We start from the raw sequence: 27488 nt of genomic DNA on the forward strand, positions 1-27488 counted from the left end.
CGCTGCACTATGCGACAAAGGAACCCTAGTGTGTAGTGTGGGACTTGAGCATAGAAAGTCTGCATGAACCTTGAATGCTGAGGACCACCTCCCATAAAACCCATGCCACAGGGGGCCTTCATTTTAAAGGGTCATGAAGCCTAGTGCACGTTGTTGAGTGTGCAGGACCCCAGTATTTCCAGAACCAGGTGGCGGAGGAACCAGGGACCAGGAAGGGAAGGGGGAAGCCAGATCCTTCAGCAGGGGAACCACATTCCCTTGACCCTGGGTGTGATCAAGTAGAGCCAGGTGTGGATATCTCTCGGTTTTAGAATATGTAGTTATGCCCTCCTGGTCGACTGTCATTTTGGGGTGCTTCTGGGCTGCCCACTTTTACCAATATTATTCAATATCTACAGCGTGTCCCTTTTTGGAGGGCTATTTCCAGCACTGCCCTCAATGCAAACGCTGCCTCTCTCTGATTCAAGATGGTTTGAGAGGCAGCTGGCAGAACCGGAAGTATGATGTAAATAGGGATGAGATTCAAAATGGTCTGATAGAAAAGAAGGACCTAACTTCTAGGCGCTTACATTTTTGGGAGAAAATTTGATTAAATACGACTAGTGGCCCAAAACAAGCTAAATCGCTACAAAAGTGAGATTCTTGGCATCAACGAGTTTGGTACTATTGACCACACTCAGGTTTAGCCTCTCATGGATAGACGCCATATTTGTAGATTGCACGCTGCTGTAACCCGGGCTCAAGTCCTCCTGAGACTTAGACTGGAAGCCATTATCTGGTACTAAGGGCATGACTAATACGCCTCCTGTTGGCATAAGGCTGCTCTATGCCTTCCTTTCTCCAAGCATCTATTGATTAGTGACAGATAACTCAGCATATAGGGCTCACTCATTCTCCAATCACTCCCTCACATGCAAAGGAGCAACAGGAAGGATGGGGTGGCACGCAGGAAATGAAGAGGCTGCCAGTTGTAAGTGGAGGGATGCTGGCAGCATGGCGAAGACATGAGTAGGATAGGTCAGTTCCTCGTTTTGTTAGAATTGGGAGCAGGTGCGCTGATCATCTGCTTCCTGGGGTCACAGGGAGCATCTACCAATACAGGCACGTGCTCCAAGCAAGCAGTCTTTGGCTCCTCGAGCTCCTGACTTCCACGCACCACCGTGCCCCCACAATACACTTTAATGAAATGCAATGAGTTATTCTGGCAGCGGCGCCTTCCTCTGACATGAAAAGGGAGAAAGGGTCTGCTGCAGTGTTCCCTTTTCACGGCAGCCATCTTTATTTTGTAGCTATACATTTTTTGGAGTAACCAGGTCTTAGTCCCTTGAACAAACCTCTTTGCCAACGAAACATGTGCTAATCACCTGAGAGACAGGCCGTGCCAGCTGCCAATGGCACTGCAGCTCTGAGTTATGGCCCTCGCTTACTTTGGGCTGGCGGGACGTTGCCAGAGGTTTAAGCCTGCCCCTGAGGTGATTATCCCCTAAGCGTAGCTTTCATTGAAAGCCATTCTACACAATGTATCGGCTGTTGGCTGCTGTGAGCTACTCTAGTGAACAACAATAGGTTGTTGATTGTTGTGACACCACAGCAATGAAGCATTACTTCTCTTTGCCTCCACGGGCCTCCTGCTCTTCTCAGTCAACGGGAGCATTGTCGTGTCAGAGGGACTGGCCTGCTGCCAAGAATGGCACTGCTGCGTGACAGACAAGAGCTGTAGGCCTGTCTTTTTGACATGCCTGGTGCTTCCGCTCTGCCTGAGCAGCACAGCACTCAGAGGGCGAGGGATCTGAGGGCTGTGGGAGAGTGTAGCAGGGCAAGGTGTTTTAATGTGTTAAGGAAGATTGTGGTGACCTAATGTGTGCACCGTGGGTGCACCTCAGGCAGCAACGGATTATTTGTGTCAAGATGGGAGTTCTTGTGAGGGTGGATAATGGGTGCGAGAGGCCCTGTATTGTGGTAAACTCGGTCCACTTTTGGTAAAAATGTGGCAAAGAGAGGAAGGGACTGCGGCAGGTAAGAGAGTGACAGAACAAAAGATCGTTTTTGTTCATATTTTATATGGTTTCACCTCATAACTCAGCGCTATGAGTTCACCTCATAACTCAGTGCCATCTGCACTGCTGAAGGGGAAAGATCAGGAAGGCAGGACAAGATACATATCAGGCAAGGGTGGCACCAGGCTTGTCCAACTCCAGGCCTTGAGGGGCTGAATCCTGACAGGTTTTCATAATATCCCTCATTAATGTTCAAGAGAGAAAAAAGTCATACATTCAGAATCATGGCAGGCAAATCTATCTCATTAATATCAATGTTTGTTCTCATGAACATTTGACAGGTTTCCAGCCCACGAGGCATGGAGTTGGAGAACCCTGGTATACACCATAGAATTGTAGCTGGTTAGACATTCACAGAGGTGTGATCTTCACCTTAGGGATTTGAGTGACATCCCAGATCACGCAAACTTCACTTCCCTTGTCTGGGATGTCACCCAGGACCTCTCGGTGGAGCCATTTCCAGTGCTGACAACTAGCCATGTACAAATGCACATGATGTGCTGTGTTGTACAGGAGCAGGGTATGAAATGGGACAGAACACAGCTCTGGCAAAGGTTGTCTTCCCAGCACTACATTCCATCCCAAGGAACGGGGAGCCCAACTTCTAATACTTGCTCAAAAGTGTTTGTGTTGAACCACTATCACAGACATATTTCAAATGTACAATTGTGGGCATTCCGAGGTTCCCAAAAAGGCTCTTTCCTTTTATGCATATCACCAGGCGTGGGTTCCTTGAAAAGATAGGGTGTTGGGGATGGGGCTGGTCCAACACCCCTCAGCCTCCCCTGCATACCCCTTCCCCCAGCAAGGAGGGGGGTTCCCAGAGCAAATGTTTTCCATTTCCAGCACTGTATTTTTTTTTTAATTTTATTTATTGAACAGGCTTTGGCCAGAGGTCTTTGGTGCATCAGAATTACAAATATTAGTGCATAGAATCATATGATAAACGCAAAGGCAACAGAAAAACCATAAGCAATTTCAACATATCTATAGATGCGGCAGTCCTTGAATCGCTTGCATTATTTGCCCTCTTATCGATGGTATGGTTTGCTAGGTTCCATGTTTGTATGAGAGCTACTAGATTCTTAGGTGCAAGAGCTATGCTAGGATCCGGGTTCGTATTAAAGATGCTAGATTCTTAGGTGTGAGAGGTATACTAAGGTCCATGTATGTATGTAGAGAGACCATTCTCAGGTGCAAGAGGTCCATGATTTAATGAGAGATGCAAGTTTCTTGAATGCAAGAGGTATGCTAGGATCTTCTTTTGTATGAGGATATTAGATTCTTGTGTGTGAGAGGTATGCTAGGGTCTATGTGTGTATGAGAGATACTAGATTTGTAGATGTATACAAATGCCTACCGGTATCTTGCTGTGTGCCGCAGGGCTCCATTCCCTCACCTCAAACAGCTGGGAAACCTCTTAAATGACCCCAGAATCTCCATCCATGAGCATGCTGATGGCACGCAGCTGTACCTTAAGGTTACTGGCCCTCTAGACATCACTCGTCTCCTCTGCTGCTTGGACACACCCCAGACCTGGATGTCATCTGCCTAACTAAAACTCAACCCCACTAAAACTGAGTTCATCCTTATCACCCCCCTCCAAACAACATATCATCCAAAACTGGCTCGACAACATGAACTTTGATGGACTCACCCACAAGCTGACCGACACAGCCAAATCCTTAGGCTTCATTGTCGATAGTGGTCTCTCCATCCAAAAAACATGTGGTCAAGGAAGCCCAAACTGCCTGGCTCCAAAGCTTCACACTTAGAAAAATCAAACCCTTCATCCCCCCACTAATTTCTGTACAGTGGTCCAGGCACTGGTCATCCCACACATTGACGGGTGTAACTTGTCCACACTGGGCTCCTATCCACATAACTGGATCCCCTCAAAGCTGCCCACCATGGCAAAGCCAATCTTATCGTGAGTGCCTGTAGATTCAACCATATCACCCACATCCTACGTGATCTCACTGGTTTCCCCCTCCCTGCAAGGATCCTCTTTAAAACCGTGTGCATCACATATAAAGCGGTCTCCAATGGAACCCCATTTTACCTGACAGCCAAACTCCATATCTCAGGAGTTACCCACACCTCCCGTAGCTCGAGCATCAAATATTTAGAGTCCACGCCTAACCCGTAAGGAAAGGACCAGAAAGCCTGCTGTGCTCCATCCCTCTGGAACTCACTCCCCCTAGAGGCTTGTTCTGCCCCTTCCATCATGCAATTCAGGAAAACCATGAAGACATGGCTCTTTTATTGCTTCCTGTCCCAGGACTGAAACCATGACAACCCCCCACAGTACTGTGTTACTGTTAAAAATGCTAGCTCAACTCTAGCCTCTGGTTCCCGAACGTTGCAAAGTGCTCAGCTGCCTATGGGCCAGGTTTGCGCTTTAAACAATCAAATATGCTAGGGTCCATGTTTGTATGAGAGATACTAGATTCTTCATTGAGAGCGGTATTCTAGGGTCAATGTTTGGGTGAGGATACCAGATGCTTAGGTGTGTGAGGTATTCTAAGGTCCATGTCTGTGTGAGGATATTAGATTCTTGAGTCTCAACTATTCCACAATAATTCTTATGTGAGTTGACACATAATACCCGACTTCATAACCATTGTGGACAGGAGATTAGCCGGTGCTTCAGAGTTTCCAGTTCATTCATATTTTTACAGAATCAACAATATGCATCCTGTAGGTCAATTTCCTTTCGCCTCGGAAGGATTTACCTAGTTGGAAATAAATTCCATCTGAACCGCATGTAATCCGACCTTGCTTTAGAACTCGGAAAGATCATTAAGTGGGGCGTCAAGGAACCTAGACCTTTATGCTCATGTCTAAGATGCTTTAAAGATGCGAACCCATGATATTTGTCCACAGTCAAGCACCAGTCATATTGGAAGAGCACCCGCTTGACCTTTTCAGGACTATCCCTCAGGTTCACTGTAGTCTAGTTATTGGGAATACCATGTAAATTAGGTTTTCAACTCTTTCCAAGGAATCGCCCAATAGAGTTTCCTCTCCTTGCCATTAAGGGCAAAACTTTAGTTTTTTTTGCATTAATCTTTAGAGAATTGACTTTTACCTACTCAAAAAAGAGGCAATTAACCGTTGCATGCCTACTGGGGTGCAATTTACCATAATAAATCAATAAGCAAGTAATGTTAGCAGTAAGCCTTGTCAAAATATCCTAAACCAGCATGATCTCTGCAACGACCGTCAAACAATTTCAGCCAAGAGGAGGGGCATCCAAAAGAAGTAAATGATCGAGTCGTACGGCCTAATCTCAGCTTCCCACCGAACCCAGGGTAGATTCAATGGAGGGGTTGTGGAGGCGATAGCACCCAGAATGTCCTCACCTTCCCTTCCTGACAAGGATCTCTTAACAAAGAGAGATGAATAGTAACAATGAATTCCCCAACCAAAATTTGATACATGAATATAATCTCTTCAATCGAGACTTTTGTAGCAAAATGGCAGATGGTTAGCAGTTGCTTCACTGCACTACCTCCTCCTTTCTCCTAGTCTCCCTTTTCCCTCTCCACTCCCATTTTGTCTTTACCCTCATTGCAGCCCCATCCCCTTTGTGCCAGTTGCTGCTGCTTTTTTGACTCCTCACCTTTTGGTGACCATAGACCACCTCGCCTGTAAGCCCCTTGAGATCGGCCTCACATTTCTCTGGCCAAGCCGTCTTGTGTCTACCACTGATGCACCTGTCGGATGGGTCCCAATCACTGGACATTCTGCCACTGCACCTCCTACCTCTTATGGACCCCTTCTGAGTGCAGGCCATGGTGCCTGCTGGAGACCTAGGGAATCATGCTGTGTGCTGTGAATGGGCCCCATTGGCATTAGAAAAGGTGTACTCTGGTGATTTCATTTTGGAGTCTGGATCCATATTTCCTGTGTTTTTAACTGCTCACTACCAGGCATCGCCCTTATGCCACAATGAGTGTGCTTCACAGGCATAAAGACGCCAAGTCATTTCTTTCCCAGAGGGTTGCTTTCCATCACCTGTCCGGCAGACATCTTGGAATGGATTCTGGTCTTCCAACCCTACTTCACACACTCACTCTACCTTTTGCCTACTGTCCCCAGAATAATCTGATCTCTTATCTTCTAGACCAGAGACTGTGATGTATATTCTGGTCCTTTTGTCTTGCCCTTGTACAGAGGAGCGGGGTTTCACTGACAAATATCATAGATATTATCATAGATCAGTGCACACCCTCTAGTACCTGTAAGACAAGATAGCTGCACCATGTGAGGACTGGGCATGCAGGATTCACTTACTCCAACACGACTCAATAATGAGGACTCAGTAATTTGGCAAAGGGAAGTCTGTTTAATGACAAGTACATCAAACAGGGAAGCAGTTAGGAATCAGCATTGTTGCGACCACCCATCTCGCTCCGACTTCCTTGAACTTCAGTCGAGCAGCAATAGTTATAGGCAAATCTCATCGTCACTGACGTCTAATTCTACAAAAACTCGACATGCAATACAATTGGTTAGGAAAGGTAACTTAAGTATAAGTGCTATATCTGTATATGATAATAGGGCATGCGGATTGGATAACTCTTATCGGGTGGGCGTCTATGCCCATCCCACTACATCTCACGTGATTGATGTCACTAAAAGTACGACATCTTATTGGTTCTTCTATCTATAGAACTCCAGATAACTTGGTCCATTGTGATTGGGCAGGTTACATCCCTAGACATAAATCCCCATTTTAATTAGCGGCATGCAGAATGGACTCCCATGTGCCTGGTGTCCCAAGTTTCACCCTGCCTCCCTTCCATCAATCAGTATCTTAGGGATATATGTCAATTAGTTGTCTGGGTATAGCCTCGAAACTGTAGCCTCTTATCGAGAAAATGTATGGCATCCTCGGGTCCTGGATGACATCAGGCGGTGGTACCGCTTCGCGCCTGGCTGGTCACATGTTAGTTCACCAAGAATCTGCTTCACTTTCCAGCTTTTAGTGCATTTAATTCTGTTTCAGCCTCGCCACCTGCATGGGCCCCCCCTTATCTTGACCTTCATGGGGCAGGCTGGTATACTCTGAAGTTTGAGTCTTGTTAGCTGACGCTCTCCTCCCTTTCTCTGGTTGACTTCGATTTCCTAGGCATGAGCCACTCTTTGTTGAGTTTCGATTCCACTCCTTCTCTTGCCTCTGGCTGGGTTATGAAACTTGGCCTGTCAGGCCTCTGGCAGCCTGGGTACGTTTCTGCTTTTACCAAATGGAGTCGCACTTGCATAATGCGTCTTATTGAGGTAGATATATAGTTGGCACTTGCCGCTCTAATCTTCTACTAAGCATTGCAAGCAGTATCGTTTCTTTAGCCTCTTGCGTTCCAAGCCTATTTACACACATTTAACTGGTTGGTTGCTTCCATCTTGTCTCGTAGCAACGTTTCCTTACGTTTTAACATTGTCTCTTCTCCGTGTCCATTACATTTATTTTCGTAGTTACTCGCACAGGCGTGCTATCTTCGATAGCCGCTTTTGTTCATTCACGAGTCTGTTCAGGCCCTTGTGTCATTTCCACTGGACTTCCATTAGGGCTCTTTGGGTCTCTTCATGGACCGTCTGTAGGTACTCTTCTTTCGTATCAGTGGCTGGTACGGCTGTCTGATAGGGTACCGTGCTACCCAGGGTTGTCTGGTTATGGGCGCTTCAACAGGTAAGGATCTTCTGATGTATACTGGGCAGAGTCCCAGTGCAGCTCTTTGTTGATTCATTTGCTCCTCATACGTCACATACCTTGGCGAGTACGTTCCTTGTACCTTGAACTGAGGGGATGGGGTGCAGGCCATGTTTGGGACCTCCTCTACACCCTCCTGCTCAATCTCCTCGGGGCCTGGACTTCCAGGACTGGAACTGCCTCGTCGGCCTAATGGACTGATACCAAGCTACAAGGATCCTTGTTTTCTGTCGGTCTTCAGATCTTCTGGTCCTTTTCCTACTTCGTTATCTGCCTATTTCGCCTCTTCCTCTTCTTCTCATGGCACCCTTTCTTCTCAGCAATGGTCCGGCCGGCTTGTCTGTGATCCCAATTCCCTTGAAAAAGCTTCTACTGCCTAGTCTGCCCTTTTCCATTTCTCTCTCTGCTCCTAGTGCCCAGTTACAATTACATTTGAAGTATGCACAATGTTAGCTTTTAAACAAATAAATACCTGAATAAATATGCAGTGTGGCAAGAGTCTACCTCATAACTTACATCAAAACAGCACAACAAAACATCAGTAACTACAGAACACTCTAACAGTAGTCAAGAAGGGGCAGCATCCTTTTGTATGAAGCATTCACCCGTCACCATAGGGTCAGTGTCATAATTAAATAGGGCAATTAGTGACTCATTAGAGCAGTCAGAACAGATGATGCCCCCGGGAGAGTTTGGTGATTCTATTGCTATTGGACATCATTGCTTCAATGAGATTAATGTTGATACTTGAAGGCTCCTCACCTATGAAGACTGCTTGCCTTCAAACTGAAAACTCTAGGATGAAAATAATTAGAGTCTTTCGTCCAGCCTGAGCAATCGCATGAAGTGACCATTTCTTCAATGTTTAATGGTGTGATATCGTGCAGCATTATTTTTAAACATACAAGCAATCGCAAGTGATAAATTGGAGAATAGCAATAAACGATATCTTTCTATGCAAATTAGCCCCAGAAATGAGCCCTCAAAAAGACTCCTGCTTGTGGGAAGCTGTGAGGAGCCGTTTTACAATTAATCTAGGCCACTCTGTAACAAATGAAAACAAAAGGCTGATGACTGAAAGCTTGACAGTATTCTGTTGAGGCTATCTCCTTTCTGGCAGTAAACACGAGACCAAATTCTAGGACTGCACTACACAGTAGAAAATGTAAATGAAAATTATATTTCTATCTAATCCTCTTTCTTTCTCTATCTGGAGGTCTGTGTGTGTGTGTGGTGTGTGTTTCTGTCTATGTGTGTGTATGTGAGTGTGTGAATGCAGATGAGTGAGGGGGAATGCTGGGGCGTGCTTGCACGCAGGCAGTGTTCTGTGAGTGCACACATAGAGATGTGTGAGCATCTGTGGAGGTATTAAGTATCTGTGCATGTGTGTGAGTGCATGGAGAGGTGTATGAGAATACACTGCAGTGTGAGCATTTGTGGAGACATCTGCACACATGGGCACGTTTGTGTGAACACTTATGTGTGTAGATGTGCATGCTGAGGTATGCAGACTCAGAGATGTGAACTCAGAAACATACACTCAGAGACTGGAATTCACATTTGGGTGTATATAGACGTGTGTATTCAAGTGCATAGATGTCTTTCCAGAGATGGATATGTGTGGGCACACATAGAGTTGTGTGCAGACAACAGTTGTGTGCTTGTGCAAACAGTGTGAGAGCAGGCTGATCTGTGCAGGTACATGAACATGTATGCACGTGTGTGTTCATAATATGAAAGTTTGCGTACAGGGATGTGGCTTCAGGTGTGTTGTGCACATGGAAGGGCGTGTGTATTTGTGCACACAGCTCTGTGTATGCACCTGAGAGCAAATATGTGTGCCCATGCACAGGTTTATGTACAACTACATACACACAATTCCAAACATAAACATATGCACACACAATTACAAATATGAGCCACATTACAACATACACAAATACATGTCACAACCTCTACATGTTTTGTTACACAAATGCATGTGCACACAACTATGTACACTCATGCATGCAGCGCCACCCCCAAACCCCCCACACACAATTTGTCTACACACTCTCCTGCATATGCTCCACTGCCACTGAACGCATGCATGCCCACACCCCTGTGCCTATCCCTGTGCACACGTTCCTGTGAATGTACTTGCAGACTTCTCCACATATTTCCACACACCTGCCCAAACACACTCACCCTCTGGCATGCATGCCCCACTCACCCACATGCATGAATTCTCCTGCACCTGTTCATGCATCCACCTTGCCAATGCAAACCCACTTCATCACATGTGCTCACATGTGCACACATACTTCAGATGCTTACATGTGGGCACTGACAGATGTGCACAAGCACCTTAGTGTGCTATCACACACTGGCATGTGCTCACATACCCACCTGCCACTGTGCACGTTCACATACCTGCTAATGCTCACAAAGCTTCATGTGTGAACACACCACCAGACATTCTCTCCAAACATACACAGATACACACACACACATACACACAAACATACACACACCTGCACATGCACTCACATTTCCGAATGCACACAGTCATTCTCCTATGCATACAAGCTCACAATAAAGCACACACACGTTGACATATGCAAAACTCATTACACAACTCCCTACATGTGCTCACACAATAGACCATGTGCAGACAGACACACACACCTCCAGAGAGAGAGCAAGAGAGTGAGAAAACAAGAGTGACCATGCAAGAGCGCACAAGAGAGCTAACTTGACATTTAGTATACAGTTCTATTGTTTACTGTGAAATGCACTAAAGAGAGACAGATGTACACGTCATCTATAGAGCCCGCCCCCTCACCTCTGTTATGCTGGAAGAATAGCAAGAGAGCACTGTGCATGACACCTGGTATCGTCCCAATACCACATCAAAGATATGAGAGACGCTATGCGCTCAGACAACCGTATCGAATGTACCCTAGAACTGAGGTGGTAGACATGAGCTTGCAGACACCACTGGACATAGAAGAACTATAAATAAAAGTCTGACAGAAGAGAAGTGATGTCACAAAGGGAGAAGATATATAGATGCACTATATCTAACGTATGAATGATCAAAGAATGAAGATGTAATTGAAGCAACAAAGTAAATATGCATGCTAATATGAAGAAAACCATATATACTTAGAAGATGAGTGACAAGAGATGTCATAGAAGTATATACGCAGAAATGCAAGGTAGATAAGACAACATAGAAGCTTGCTAAAATAGGAAATACAACGTGACTAAAGCAGCCATGTTGAGTAAATGGATGTCGGCATTGTATAATAGTAAGCAAGGAACCTCCAAGAGAAAGACCAAGGCTGCAGAGCTGACAGGTGCTGAAATACAGCTTCATGCGAGGAACAAAGGTTATTTGTTTGGCCCAGGATCAAGAGTGCCACAGCAAGAAGCAATTGCAAGGAATAAAAGGAGTCCAAGTGGATAAGTTATGTACCTAAGACATATTTCTCTTAGATTAGGTAAAGGAGTGAATAATTGCAAGTGACAAGTATTGAACAATCAAAGATGCAGAAAGCATATGCAAGATGGAACAACCAAGTCTCCAAAGGCCATGAGGAGGAATAACACTCAACGTAATTGAATCAAATAGCACTAAATAAAAGGACAGAATGGGCAAAATCATGGTCTCCTCACAAGTGGTGTAAGACAAGGAAACGAGGCCTATTCATAAGGCTCCAGACGAAGATAGCAATGTGCCTTCACTCCCTTTTAAAGTTCAAAGTGAGAAAGCGAATGGTAAGTAAGGTCAACTACAAAGAAAAAGCCTTGGTTTAGGGCCTAACTGATGAGAGGTGGTAGACTAATTAGCAAAGAAAGGAAGCTGTCTGACTTGTTCTCCTGCACCTAGGTTTTGTTGCTTACATGCTGCTAACAAGCCGAATGTCCAAGATTGGAAAAGAGTGCCAACTAATGATAAAGGCCTAAGTGATCATGAACTATGCATTGTTGCAGAAGCCTATCCGCTGCTGGTATTATGCTATTATCTCTGTTTTATGTAATTTGAGGTTGTTTAAGGCGTGCCTACCAGATAAGAGGCAGCCAGTGATGATACTAACACATGAGATATAGTTATATATGTTCCCTTAACCAATCCCTCCGCCCGATAGGTTTTACTATTTGCCACATAGGATGACGTCATAGCTGATGTACATTGAGGTATAAAGTTGTTTGTGTAATTAAAATGCTTCGAGAGTGTGTGAGCTTCAATCTGTTGTTCACCAGGCTTCCTTACTTTATTACACTGATAAATAAAGTAGTATTTTGCCATATTCTTTGAGTCTGTCTGGTTATCTGGGCCTGAGATCCTTTATTTGGTAATCCCATCCGACACTTGGAACGCTTCAGGTGCTACTGCACAGCAGTGATATACAATGTGGTCCTTTATTTACTTTCAGACAGCCTCAGCTGAACAATATCCGGTTTCCATTCACTATCCATTCTTGTAACATATGATGCAGAGTAGCAAAGACTCATTCTAAAATGCTCCCCCAGGTGTCAATTTGAATTCCCATTTGAAGGGTAATTCACGTATGTGCATATAGTTCATTGATATTTTCCAAGATGCCACTAATAATATCTTCAGGTTGTTTTTAAATGATGCATGATACCAATGTTTTAAATCACTACATTCCCTTTATGTGTATTCATATTTAATGACATGTCATTTGAATTTTTTGTAAAGCTAATCAAGATCTTTCACCCATATAATGCTCAATCCCAAACATAGAAATGGGCATTCAATTTCTACGAACCTGTGGTGCTCCGTGTCGTCTTGCTTCCAAGGCGAGCATGTGGCCCCTGAGCTATCCTCCCGAGACTGATAGCACCAAAAGAGTGATTTAGAGATTGCGTGCACCCATGCGCGAATGTGGAATAACACCTCAATCTGGGTTCTTGAGACGATGCACCGTGTTAGATGCCGGGATGGTAACTCCGTGTCTGAGACAGAGGGGAAAAGCTCAATTTTCACAGAGGGATGTGAACAGTCATTTTTACACTGAGAAAGGATATGTTAAAATCCTTAACTCCATGCCGCCAGCTAGGCTCATTGTTTCTTGCTTCTTCCCAAAAGATCGTAGCAGGATCACAGTGAGCGGTTTTGCCGGCACCAGGAGGATCCAGAATTGATTCTCTGATTGGCAATTTCCTGCGTCTGTGCAAAGCATGATCACCCTCCTCATGAGGGAGACGGTTGGGGACCTTCCGTTTTATGATGTTTTCCCGGAGAAAGCTGGGAGGGGGATTCCTCTCAGTGAGCAGAACTCTTTCTGCTCCATCAATAAACTGATTTCCATGTAAATTGAAAGCGTCGGAGGCGCAGTGGGAGCGGTGACGGAGATTCCACCGCACCGTGGCATTAGCCGCCATGACAAGGGAACATGAAAGCGCTTTGTCAGATCATCTCGGAAGAGAAATGCCCATGTTCACTTGCGACAAGGCTAATCATATGCGATTGAGTGTGACTAACTCATCGCGGTCTCCACAGAGCCGCCCATCCGCAAGATGGCATCTCCACCTGGTTCACTGTCTCTGGCCGCAGTGTCTACACTCCACAATGCGCCAGTATATGTGAGGCCCGCAGTGCTGAATTCCCTTATACAAGAGCAACAGAGAAATGCTCAGTGCTAAACTCCATTATAAAGGATCACCAGGCACATTCTTAGTGCCAGTCTCCATAATAGACCAGAGAAAGGGAACCGGAAGGCTAGACTCCGTCAGAAAATACCACTAGAGAACCCGTTTGTACAACACTCCATAAGAATCGAGAAATTGGGAACAACGCAGCGTGAAACCTCATAATGAAACAGCACTTGGGAATCTTGCGGTCTTCAATACCATCATTCAATGGCACTTCTCAATCCGGCAGTGATAAACCTCCTCATGAAAGAGCACTAGGGAATCCTGCAGTCTTAAATTCCATCATAAAATAGCACTGTGGAATCCGTAGTGCTAAGCTTCATCATGAAACGGCACTTGCGAATCCTGCAGTCCTAAATACCATCATAAAATAGCACTGTGGAATCCTGCAGTGCTAAATCTCATGACACAGCACTAGGGAATCCTGCAGTTCTAAATACCATCATAAAATAGCAGTGGGGAGTCCTGTTGTGTTAAACTTCACCACAAAACAGCACTAGAGAACCCTTTAGTAGAACAACCCATAATAAACAGATAAAGGTGGAAAATGTGGTGGCAAACATGATGATGAAACAGCACTAGAAACTCCTGCAGCCCCAAACGCCATCATTGCATATTACTGGGAAATCCTGCACTGCTAAAATCCATCATAATCGAGCACTAGAGAAACCTCTACTGCAGCACTCATTAATACGCGAGTAAATGTGAAAGCTAAACTCCATCCTAAAATATCACTAGATAAACTTGCAGTGCCTCATACCATTTAATATTATACCTGTAGTGCTGTGCTCATACATAAATCAGCAGAGGAAAAACCATTGGATGAAGACTCCACAATAAACCAGTAAATATTGTATTGTATTCTTCATTTATATAGGGCCCTGTCCCCATTTGTATGACCTCAATGCGCTTTGTGGTTGGAATACCCTCAAGGACCGACTAACTTGTTTGGGAGATTCTAAGAGTTACTTCTTAAGATGCGTGTGTGCATGTTGCTAGGTTAGGACTTGGGTGGGCTGGCTAGGCTCCAGTAAGCAGCCCGGAGGCCAGGCAAGTGGGCAGGTGCTTTCGGTGGTTTAGGACAGTGTGCTGGTGGTGGAGACTCGACGTGTGCCCAGCTAAACCAAGATTTTTCATAGGTTGTCGCTGTACACTAATGGCAGAAGTGTTGAGGTTCGTCAGGGGTTTCAGTGTGGACGGCTTTGCAAGCTGCGAGACCAGATTTGCACAGCCATAGCTGCATTCTGTAGTTCATGGATGGGTGGCTGTGCCTGCAGCCTGTGACCACAGACGTGGTGCAAGGTACAGATACCTTAAACTCAGATGGAGTTCATCTTCAATGTCATTTTTTCTATGTGCAACGCGATTGACTGGCCTCGCCAGTTGTGCTCTCCCTAGATTGAGGTCCTGAACAGTTGGAGAGTGGCCAGAAGGATTGGGGGAGTGATGTACAATCATCTGTGGATGAGTGGGGGATGAATGTATCACAGTGTGCAGCTGCAAATGCTGCCAGCATCCATGGAGGTTTGGGTGGATAGGTGTTTTTTAGGGTTTGAGCCAGTGTTTCTGTGCATGCATCAACAGTATAGAGTGTGAAAAGGTTGCAAGAGGGGGCAGGCAAGAGCCAGGTTTTAAGGGCCTTTCTGAATGCTGAGTGATTATCAATGTTGCGTATGTGCAGGGGCAGAGATTTCCAGATGATCTGCGCTTGGACGGAGGAGGAGGATCTGCCCAGTCTGGTGCAGTTGTAACGCGGGGCAACTAGGAGAGATGCTGTGCCGGATGTGAGTGCCCTTCAGGGGTGGTAGCGAGTGAGTTTGTCTTGGAGGAATTTCGGGCTGGTGTTGTCGATGGCACGGTGAGTGATGCACATGGCTTTACTAACAGGAAGCCAATGGAGACTCTTAGTGTAGGACTGATGCGTTCTCTGGGAGGGTGGCTAATGAGCAGGCAGGCCGCAGCATTTGGGATTATTTACAGTTTCCCTAGCTGAAACACTGGTATGCTTAGATAAAGGCAGTTCACAAAGTCTAAGTGGGAGAGAATGATGGAGATGATGGCAGCGAAACTGTGAGGATAGATGAGGTATGGGAAGATGATCATGAGGATACGCAGGTGGAAGAAACAGGTTCTGGATTTGGAGTTGATGTGTTGGGAGAGGGATACATCTGTGTTTAGTGGGCATCCAAGGTTTTTCACAAGGCAGAGTTTGCCGGGGTTTGGGGGGAGCAGCTAAGGAGTGAGGCCAGGGAATAGGTTGGGAAAAGATCACTGTTTTCCCACAGAGTTGTATTTCTGTTTCCATAGGATTGAGGATGAGGTGGTTGGTCGTCATCTAGTAGTCAATATCCGAAAGGTATGATTACAGATCTGGATGGTTAGAACCCAGCGATTTTGGGATTTTAAGGATGATCTGGGTATCATCTGCATAGTTGTAGCAGGTGAGGATATGGGAGCGGATGAGTCCGGGGAATGGGTTCAGATAGATGTTGAAGAGTAGGGGAGATATGGATGCCCGCCAGTAGGACCCCTTTTGTACTGCTCGGGGTGTAGAGGTGAAAGGGTATGATTTGTGAGCATTTAGAGATGAAAAAGGAGATGAAAAAGGAGATCCAAATGAGGGCAGTGTCTTTGATTCCTAAAGAGTGTAGCCTGTCTATTAGAATGGTGTAGTGAATGGAATCAAAGGCGGCAGAGAGATCAAGGAGAATGAGTACAGCACACTCTCCCGTGTCCGTGCTCTTTTTAGGTCATCCCAAATGGGTACTAGGGAGGACTCCATTCCTCTGAGCGGTCTGAAGCCAGATTGGGCATGGTCAAGGAGGTTGCTGGCTTCAGTGAAATGGCTGAGTTGCTTGTATGTTGTGCGGTCCATGAGTTTGGCCATGAAGTGGGTGTAGGAAATAGGCCGGTAGTTCTGGGGGAGAAGTGTATGTTTTTGAGGAGGGGCTTGATGTAGGAGGTTTTTAAGGCTTCCAGGAAAGTTCCCGATATTAGGCAGTGGTTAATGATAGAGCGTGCCATACTGCCTGCACAGGTTGAGGTTAGGATGTTTTTTGAGGAGTGTGGGCGGACAAATGTCTTCAGGAGAACCTGACTGGTGGCTTTGTGCTAGGAGTGAGAGGAACTCCTGGTTTGAGATTGGAGAGAAAGAGGCAAAGATTTGTATCGGGAGGGAGTTTGCACGGGGAATGGGCAGTGGGCGGGTAATTGGCGGGGGCATTATTTCTCATATAGAGATGATGGCAGAGTGTCTGTTGATAGAGGTGTTGTGAAAGTGTTCTGATAAGGTATCACATAGGGATTGGGAGTTGGGTGGCGGGGGGAAGAGCAGCCTGAAGAATTGAATTCAGAAATGATTCTATGCAGTTCCTTGCTTGGGTTGCGATAGTTCAAGATTCTGTTCCCATAGGATGTTTTCTTTGTTTTATGATTTCCAATCTGTAGGCCCTTGTTAGGCTTGCTAGGGTGGTTTTGTTTTCAGTGGTTGGGTTGCTTCTCAGGTCGTTCCAGACGGTGCTTGAGGGTTTTTAGCAATTTGAGGTTGCCAGTATAACTACCTGGGTATGGGCCCTGATCTCTCAGAGGGCTGTTTTGCTGGGGTGAGGACTGAGAGGGTGTTAGAGAGCCAGTGGTCGAAGAGTTTGATGGGGGGGTCTTCCTGGATGGTGAGTGCTGGAAGTGAATTGAGGAGGGAGTTGGCTGGATCCAGGGTGATAACAACTTTGTTCCAGAGTGGGGTGTGAGCTGTGGAGAGTTGTGATGCCAGCATGGCCTTGGGCATGGGCCACAGTTGAGAGTGGTACGGAGAAGAAGATTGCTGAGTGAACTGTCCATGTTGGGGGACATGGAGGCAGTGTGGATATAATGTTTGTGGTGCTAAAGACTGCATCAAGGGTGTGGCCTTCAGTGTGGGTGGGCGTAGAGGTGCGTTGTCAGGTTGAAGGCTTCTGGGTTGTCTGTGAGAGATCGGGTCATAGGGTTTGAAGGTGAGTCAAACCAGATGTTGAAATCACCTAAGATGGTGAGTGCTGGTTGTAGGTTGAAGGTGGTTGTCAGGACATTGCTGAGTGTGCCTGTAAAGGTTTTGTTGTAGCCAGGGGTCTGTAAATGAGTAGGAAGCTGTGTGAGGTGAAGCGTGAGAGTTGGAGGTTTACAAGAAGGGATTCATATTCTCTGGTGCTAGCTGAGGTGTCCTTGATAAGAAGAGGAAATGTGTGTTTGTGTAGGATCGCGAGTCCCCCACCTCTTCCTGATCTGTTCTGAACAATCTTGTAGCCGGGTTGTGTGCAATGGGTTCGTAATCGTCAGAAAACCATGTCTCTGTGATGAAAAGGATGTCTGGGTTTTCTTCTGAGATAAAGTCAAAGATGTTACATTTGTTTTTAGAGACTGACCTGGCAATGAAGAGGATGCCAGAGATTTGGTGAGGTTTGTTTGTAAGTCCTGGATGGGCGAAGGCAGGGATTGTTGGAGGAGAGAGAGTGGAGGAGGGGGTGGTGGCTCTGGGATGAGGGAGGGTGTGGACAGGGGAGGGCATGGGAGGATGGGGGGTGGTTGCAGTGGGTTGTGGGAAAGGTGTGGTCAGAGCAGGGCGTGGAGGTGGACATGGGGGAAGGGGGCCAGAGGGGAATAGTGCTAAGGCTGGGCTGGATGCCGGAGGGGAGGTTGGGCACTATAGCGATGTGTCAAGGATTGGGATCTGGGTTGGAGCATGGGTGATGCTAATTGGGGCCTGTGGTGGCTGAAGTCTGGGCCTTTTCTTATCTTTCGGGCAGCTCATGTGGTGTGGGTGAGAGTTTAGGGGGGCTGTGGAGGTCAGGTATTTGGCCTGGGCTGCTCTTGCTGTGCTAAGAGAAGGGAGGAATGAGTTGGGGGGGAGGGGAGGGCCATTTTGTTTGTGAGAGGTGAGGGCGCAGGTGAGGAGGTAACGGAGGATGGAGTAGAATGGTTGGCTTGACTGGGTAGATGGGAAATACAGGATGCTCACTGGGTTCATGTTTTCAACTCTCACTCTCCATCGTGCCGTTCTGGCTTGTGCGGAGCGAGATCTACATGGAGGTTGGAGAAAGGGGGTTAAGGGGGGGTTTAGGAAGGGTACGGGAAGGGTGTATACCTTGGTGTTTTGGAAGGTGAGGGGGCCTATGAGATGAGGTGGAGGCTTGGTAGGTTGGGTTGTGTGCATTGGAGAGGGTAGGGTTGGGTGTGGTTGGTATCATTAGCATACTGGTGTGCTAGTGTGTGGCTCTGATTTGGGCGGTGTGTGGGATGGTGTCTATCTTGTGCATAGGAGGTATCCTTAATTGGGAGATCAGATACGTATGGACGGTGCAACTCGGGTCAGGTGTGAGAGTAGGGGGCTGGGTCTGGGCGGTGAGTGTAGAAACAGAAACACCTAGATTTGAGACACCTGGATAAAGAGAGACACGTCCAATTGGCGGCACAACAGTAAACGTAGAATCGCCTAGCTTTGGGACATCTGGATAAAGGGCGAGATGCTTAAAATGTGTGCAGAACAGCAAATTCCATAACACTCAGATTCGAGAACGATCAGTGCTCAACTCCATAATAAGACAGCATGTAAGATGCCCCACCCTTCAGCGTTCTACTCTATTTTCAGGCTGCAGTACGGAAATCCTCAGTAAAAACTCGTAAATGTGAATGTTGTATTAAAACAGCTCTTTTGCCGGGACTGTCCCGGTATTTGCCCCTCTCCGAATCCAGTGTCCTGAGACTTTTCAAAGTTTAAAAACCTCAGCCCTGGATTTGGGGGTTGGGTGGATACTGTCCCTATTTTTTGCCAGACCGATTGAAAAATCCTGACATGCGGCCGGCTACGGTTCTCCCCACTTGCTTTTCACCCCTCAACCATACTTTCTCCCTTCCTCCAGATCTTCTCTCCTGCAATCAGTGTTCTGTGCCTTTAACATGCACAGGGACAGACCACCAACATAGAAGTAGGACTACAATTTCATTATCTTCCTGTTTGTATTGTAGTCCTTCTTTTGTGTTTATTCCCGCTAACACCGGAGTCTTACTTCTATGTCAGTGGCCTGTCCCATTTTTTTACTTTGAAAATCTGGTCACCCTACTCAGTGCTGAACCCCATAAAAAGGCAATACTAGAGCCCCTTTACTCCTCAGTGCTAAAATGCAGAATAGAAATGCACTAGAGAAACCCTTCGGGCTAAACCCCGTATTAGGACATAACTAACCAAAATAAACTTAATGTGAAAACCCCCAAGACAAAAACGAGACCGCCTAACCATCCCTGATAAACGTTATGTAATGATAGCACTAGAAAGAAAAAACATAGCGCAAAACCATTTAATAAGACAGCACCAAGACCCCCTGCTTTTCTGTGCAAAATTCCACAACAAAATAGCAGTGGAGAAACCCTCACTGCTAAACTCTGTCGCAAAACAGCACTAAAGAACCCCCTAGAGTTAAGCTCCATTATGCAACAGAGACTAGACAACCCCCAATGCTATGTGCACGAATACACCAGTAAAGGTGAACCCTGCAGTGGTGACAACCACTGTGAAACAGCACTAGGAAAACCCTTTAGTGATAAACTCTGTAACAGAACAGCACTAAAGAACTCCCAAGAGTTAGGTTCCATTATGCAAACGAGATTAGGGAACCCACAATACTGGATTCACTAATACATCAGCAAAGGTGAACCCTGCAGTGCCGAGAACCACTGCGAAACAGCGCTAGGAAAACCCTTAGTGCTAAACTCTGTGACAAAATAGCACTTAAGAAATCTCAGAGTGAAGTTCCATTATGCAACAAAGACTAGAGAACCCCCAATACTAGATTCATTACTTCACCAGTAAAGATGATCCCAGCAGTGCCGAAACCACGGAAAACAGTGCTAGGGAAACCTTTAGTGCTAAACTGTGCAATAGAACAGCACTAAAGAACACCCTGGAGCAATGGTCCTCAAGCATTTTTGGCCTGGGCCCCCTGATCAAAATGTGGGCAGACCGGGACCTTCCAAAAATGCCAAATGGACAGTAAGTCCAAATGGTAATGAACTATTGTGTGCCGCCCCTGCACTCTCCTCCCAGTATAGTCCCTGGACTCCACCACCTGTTCCCATGAAATTCTCTGCACTCCCTCATCCTACTCCTAGTCCAGGCCCTAGGCTCTCCCCACCCCACCACAGACCCTGGGTCTACCCACCCTGCTCCCACCAAAGTCCCTGGGCTCCCCCCCACCACTACCCCACGGCTTCTCACCATCCTGCTCCCACCAAAGTCCCTGGGCTCCCCCCCCCCACCACTACCCCATGGCTTCTCACCATCCTGCTCCCACCAAAGTCCGTGGGCTACCCCCACCCCCTGCTCCCAGCACAGTCCCAGAGCCAGTGGCAGCTGGTCAATTTCTTAAGTGGAGGGGTATAATATGTCTCCCAGATATGCCGTAGCGAGCGGGCAGAACAAGGGAGCTCAAACCAATGGAGGGGAGTTCAGCGGAGGGGGGGGGTTTCCTCACAGACATTTTTTTAAATTATGGGCTAAAATGCTGCATTGTAGAACACACTTTAACAAAACGATTTGATAAAAAGCCAAACAATTTGTAATTGGCACTGGGGGGCCCAACAGGGAGGCATGGAATTTTTTACCAGACATCAATCACAGCTGCTGAATTTCTCTATGATGTATTTATGTTCTAAAAACAGAGAATGCCACTAACATGCAGTATGCTAAGAAACAATTCCCAATATTATTAGAACTTAAAGAAGCAGAATGGAACGTTTCAGTATGTCACAAGGGTGCAGGGTATGATGACCCTTTTACCCAAAAATAACAGTATTGAATATACTTTTTAAACAGCCACAGCTATTTAGTAGGGTTTGGAATATCAAGAATCCAATGCGGGCTGCTGAATCCAAACACTGCAGGTTGCGTAGGTGCTAGTGTTACACCACTCGCCCTGCGAGGAGCCTCCCGCCCAGGAACACTTGCCTCAGGGGATCTTCTATCTCCCGCTTCTTGGCTGGTGTATGGCGCCTCTATTGGCGCTGGCGCTTCCCTCGGCTCCGCTTCTTGGTGTCACAATACTCTATGGGCACAGCCATTTTGGGTGAATTGCGCATGCACAGACAGCCAGGATCATCGCTGCATGCATGTGCAGTGTTTTTTGTGCTTGGCAATGACGGCTTGCGGTCCAAGCCTCGTTCTGGTGTCGGGCGCTATATTTACGTCTCACGTCCCTTGTTACGCTCCTTGAATCTTGTGCCCCTTGCCTTGTGCCCCTTGCCTTGTGCCCCTTGCCTGGTGCTCTTGTCCTGCCCCCTTCTCCCTTCATTTAGGACCTGCCCTGCTGCTCCCTGCCTCCTTGGTCCTCCCCTGCCTTCTTGGCTTCCCTCTCCTTCGCCCCGTTTCCGCCTCCAGCCTTAATCTGTTCCTTGCCAACCCATCCTGGTCCTTGGAACCCTGCTGGTTTCATCTTCTTTCGGCTGGGACTCCATCTGGACCTCACCATTTTCCTGAAGTCCCTGCCTTTCATCTACGGTCCATCCAGAGATATTGGACAGAAAGCCACAGCCGGGACATCCCAGTCAGTCACTGCTTGCACTGTTCCTGCACCACGTAAATCCTGGGCAGAACCGTCCCGTGGCGTGGGGAGCAGATTGAGGATTCCCGAGTCGCACCCTGGTGGACCCTGGGTTGGTTTCTCGCATTAAGCTTACTTCACTATACTGCACTGTCTGGCGTCAAAAGCTTAACCTTCAGGAAAACAAGGTATGCAGTGCCATCAAGTCACATTGCTTAACAGATAGCCGTAATACTGTCCGAGTCTCAGCTGCATCTTGAGAATCGGTTCACAAACATATCTCTGTTTGCACTTTGCAGCTGAGCAAGTGACGCTCGGAGAGCGTGAACGGTGGCATATGTGAAGGATTTTAGAAAAATCAGTGGATTACATGTTTGAAGTCACAAAGCAGGATCTAAGCACCAACAATGGTGGTTTAAAAAATAGTATTCACATCTGTGTGTGGGGTGTGAAAATGAATATGTTCTCCGAGAGTTTCATTCTTAGCCTAAAAACAGTTAGGAATTGCAACTGCTTTTGAGAGGGGTCAGAAGGTGCAGAAGACATTGGTGAGTGAACATCACAAAGAATCATAATTTTATATGTACTATTTGCAATTAAACCTTAGTAGAACAATAGTCTTTATTAGCCAAAAAATAGCATTTTTGTATAAGATTTGATGAAATCTTAGCTTGAGCCACAGTTTAGGTCCCGTTTAGGGCAATAATTTGACCACCATCATTGTTCACTATGTCAGCCCTATGCTTTTTCTTATCATCAATTGTGAAGGTATCCACCTCTTCTCTCTCTATTGGCATCGGAAGCGTTTGATACTTATTGAGGTTTACGTTACTGTCACCTTATTTTATACATTACATACCATTACAGCCCTTCCCATCACTCGTATTTCATTCTCTCTCTATTAGCTTCAGGAGGGTTTGATACTGTAGAGAGCTACTGTACGGTATGTCATGGCTTTCCCATTATACCATATGCTAAATCTGGTCTTCAGTGTGCAATGAATATCGTGTGCAATGGTACCATTTACCTGCATATGGCTATCATTACACTAAATGTCTTTCTGTCCGGAATCTAGACCGAAATAAATGTAATCTAAGCATAGCCGTATGCGGGTAAATGGTAACATTAAACACAATATTCGTTGCGAGCTGAAGACCAGATTTATTTATTTTTGTCTAGATTCTAGATTTTTTAAAATTCAGACTGTGGGTGCACAACTCCCTGGCCATGAGCCTGTGGCCCCCCAGTGTTAATGCCCCACAATTTGAATACCTCTGCCCTAGAGTTAATCTCCATTACACAACAGAGACTACAGAATCCACAATACTAGATTCAGTAATACATCAGTCAACGTGCACCCTGCATTGCTGAAAGCCACTGCAAAACAACACTATGGAAACCATTATTGTTAAACTCTGTCACAAAACAGCATAAGAGTTAAGTTCCATTATGCAACACAGGCTAGAGAACCATGAATACTAGATTCATTAATACACCGGTAAAGGTGAACCCTGAAGTGCTGACAACCACGGCAAACAGGACTAGGAAAACCCTCACTGCTAAACTCTGTCACAAAACAGCACCAAATAAACCCCTAGAGTTAAGCTCCATTATGCAACAGAGACTAGAGAACCCCCAATCCTAGATTTATTAATACACCAGTAAATGTGAACATTGCAGTGCCAACAACCACTGCAAGACAGCGCTAAGGGAAACCTTATTACTAAACTCTGTAACAAGACAGCACTAAAGAACACCATAGAGTTAAGCTCCATTATGCAACAGAGAATAGGGATTCCCCAATGCTAGATTCCCTAATACACCAGTAAAGATGAACCCTGCAGAGCTGACAACCACTGTGAAACAGAACTAGGAAAAACCTTAGTGCTAAACACACAAGAAGAAATCACAAGACTAGAGAGCTGCCTTCATGAAATCTACAGCTGGATGAACCCGGCCTCACTCAAACTCCTCCCAGGCAAAACAGAACTAATGATCATCTCCAAAAACGGAGAAAACAATCAATACATCCCTTGGCCAACAGAACTTGGTACAGAGCCAGCCCCATCGACGATAGCTAAAACTGTGGGAGTCTTGATGGACAACAAACTAACTCTAGAGCCACAAGTAAACGCTTTTATCCAGAAATGCTCCTTCCTCCTACCTGCAGCAGAAAGGATTCAACCATTCCTTTCATTCGCCCACAAAACGCTTACCATCATCACTCGCGTCACGTCCAGAGTAGACTATGCCAACAGCATATACCTAGGAATGCCATAGCAATTTTTTTTTAAACTCAAACGCATCCAAAACGCTGCGGCCAGACTCCTGCTCAAACTACCTCAAAGAGAACACATCACACCAGCACTGAGAACGCTACACTGGCTGCCAATAAAACAGCGACTAAAGTTCAAATCAATGTGCAGAACGCACAGAGCAATCCATGGCCAAGGAGCAGAGTTCCTAAAAGAGAAAATAAATGTCTACCACCCAATAAGACCACTCAGATCAAGCAGCGAAATCCGCATGGAACCAAAACCATGGAGCAAAAGAAAATTCAGAGGATCCTCATTCTCTCACCTTGCACCGAAAACCTGGAATGAACTACAAAAACATACCTAACATGAGAGTTCACCTACTATTTAGAAAACGACTCAAAACCTGGCTCTTCTCCCCATAACTAGAAGGAATGCATATGGGGGAACATACATAGCGGAAACAATACTCAGCGAGGGAACCAAACCTCTCTATCTTCCTAGCCTAGAATCCATAAACAGAGGCAGAGGGAGGAACAATTTATGTCATATCACAATACCAAAATGAAAACTATGTAGGTCAGGATCACACTAAGGAATGAAGATAGAGAGATTAGGAGGGAAGGGTAAGGATGACATGTCAACACACCTTTAGTTGACGGAGGAAACATAGGCAGCTAAGGATCATCAACTGGGATATAGGTAGGAAGGGAACTGATTTCTGTAAAATATACAGCACCAATACCAGGGCAGGGGACAATGCAAGCCTCAACCTGGTAGACAAACCTCAGAAATACCTCAGATGGAAACTTGCCAAATAGATGGACAAACTACAATACCAATCGCAAAGGACAATCATAGATGTGGAACAAAGAAATGCAAAGAGTAAGAGGCAAGAAATAACCCACTAACCCCAAACTCAACTTTGCCCATACATCTTTCAGACAAAACCCACACAACCATTCTCCGCACAGAAAACTGCACACATTTCATCACACCGCAACAACAAACATACAACACATAACTCACACCAACAGCACATGAGGACCTGCATCGATCGGATAATCGCACCCAAGCTCAGCGCATGGTGAAAACAAAACGGCAGCTTTCCTACTCCCGCTTCACTCTACTAAACTCCCCACCCCTCCTTTTTTTTCTTGCAAATCCACCAGAGCGCCTTGGGACCAATTCCATTGGTGACAATGTGCGATACAAATTCCTTTTGACGTTAACATTAAACTCTGTAATGGAATAGCACTAAAGAACCCCCTAAAGTTAAGATCCATCATGAAACCGAGATTAGAGAACCCCCAATACTAAATTAATTAATACACTAGTAAATGTGAACCCTGCAGTGCCGACAACCACTGCAAAACAGCGCTAGGGAAACGCTTAGTGCTAAACTCTGTGACAGAACAGTACTACAGAACCCTCTAGAGTTAATCTCCATTATGCAACAGAGACTAGAGAACCCATTATGCTAGATTCACTAATACACCAGTAAAGATGAACTATGCAATGATGACAATTACTGCAAAACAGCACTAGAGAAACTGTTAGTGCTTAACTCAATAATAGAACAGCACTAAAGAACCCCCTAGAGTTATGTTTCATTATGCAACAGGGACTAGATAAACCCCAAAGCCAGATTCATTAATACTTAGAAGCAGTGAACCCTGCTGTGATGGACAGGGCACCCGGGGCTCGGCCTCTTCAGCTGCCCTCATGTGGAATGACACTCTTCGGTGTCTGACAGATCTTGGTTCCATGTGGGTGAATGCAAAGCTTCACCATGTCTCCTTTCAGGCATCCAATTCCCTGGAATAGTTTCTCTTGTTTTTCCAGCATGCAATCAATTTCACGTGTTTGTACTGCAATGGTGAAGTGAATGAGCTTCAGTTTCTCTGCCATTGGGCAGCTGAGTAGGGTTTCAATTCCTGCATCTACTACATATACTCACGTTCAGCAGCTTTCTTCCCCATATCTAAGACTTGTTTTGAAGGAGCCCCTTACAGGTAGTGGTTTCTTTCACCCATAGGCGAATAGCTGCAGTTACTTCCGTTGTACATTCAGGCGTGGGTGAAATTCTCCATATTTGCTAGCTGGCATGACATTCACTATGGCTCCTGTGTCTATTATCATTTTCACTGGTCTTTCATGTGTCGTGCTTATGTAGGTGCGGTGTGACTTTGTGCTCCGTGTGCCTTTTTCTCGTAGTGGTTTTATTGCTGAGATCATGTGTATCTTTTCTTTCCTCGATCTCCTGTGTCGGAGTATCTGGTCTGGGGATGAGTCTCTGCTTGACTGATTGCCCTCCTCACTGTTGCTTTAGTCATCTGTAGCCTCTACTGCTCATGCTTGTTCTCTCGGTTTGAGGTGTGGCCATGTGGTTTGTTTGTGTGTTCGGGTTTCTTGTTGGCAGGGTCGGTATGCCTGAGTGTGTCTCTGGCGTGTGTCACTTCTCTCTTTCTTGGTATTGTCAGGCGTCTGTTGTTCTTTCAGATCTTGGGAGCTCAACCACACTGCTGAAAAATGGTTCAATTTCCTATGTTTGTGACACGTGGTCCCTAATGACGGGCATGGTTCTTCTTTGTGTCGCTGTCCTCCACACCACAGGCAATTTCCTGGACTCCCAGGTGTTGGCATCGGCCTTCCTTGTCGGAGGGCATTGGTAGTGGTCATGCTGTTCCCTGGTTTTTCAGTGTCAAATGGTAGTTGACTGAACTCCCATTGTGATTGATTCTTTTCGGGACTCCAGTTGTAATGGATCCTTTTTCGGAACTCCCGTTGTGCTTGATTCCTTTCGGAACTTCCATTGTGCTTCATTATTTTCAGAACTCCCGTTGTGCTTGAACCTTTTCAGAACTCCCATTGTGCTTCGTTCATTTTGGAACTCCCATTGTGATTGATTCTTTTCGGGACTCCCGTTTGTGATTGATCCTTTTCCAGAACTCCCATTATGCTTCATTCTTTTTGGAACTCTGCTGTGCTTGGACCTTCTTCCTGCAATGGGTCCTTTGGCTCCTCTCCTTCCCTTCGCTGAAACTTCAGGGGACACCTGTGGAACCTCAGTCCCCCTCCCCCACCGTCCGCTCTCATTTCTGGAGACTTCCCAGTAACCCCTGCCTCTATTCCTCCTCCCACTGCCCCTCCACAGTTCTCTTGCTGAGCTTCCCACTGCCCTAGGTGGCTTCACATTGAGGGACACTGTCTCGCTGCCTATAATTCCTCA

At 46.1% G+C, this 27488-nt stretch overlaps 1 protein-coding gene across 3 annotated transcripts in view; it reads right to left on the reverse strand.

Moving 5' to 3' along the window:
* The window catches only part of SLC12A5 (solute carrier family 12 member 5), a 1549598-nt gene that overhangs the window by 622472 nt on the left and 899638 nt on the right, over nt 1-27488 (reverse strand). The window lies entirely within an intron of this gene.

Source organism: Ambystoma mexicanum, chromosome 3p, assembly GCF_040938575.1.
Source record: "Ambystoma mexicanum isolate Mex_15411 chromosome 3p, UKY_AmexF1_1, whole genome shotgun sequence".
NCBI classification, from domain to species: Eukaryota; Metazoa; Chordata; class Amphibia; order Caudata; family Ambystomatidae; genus Ambystoma; species Ambystoma mexicanum.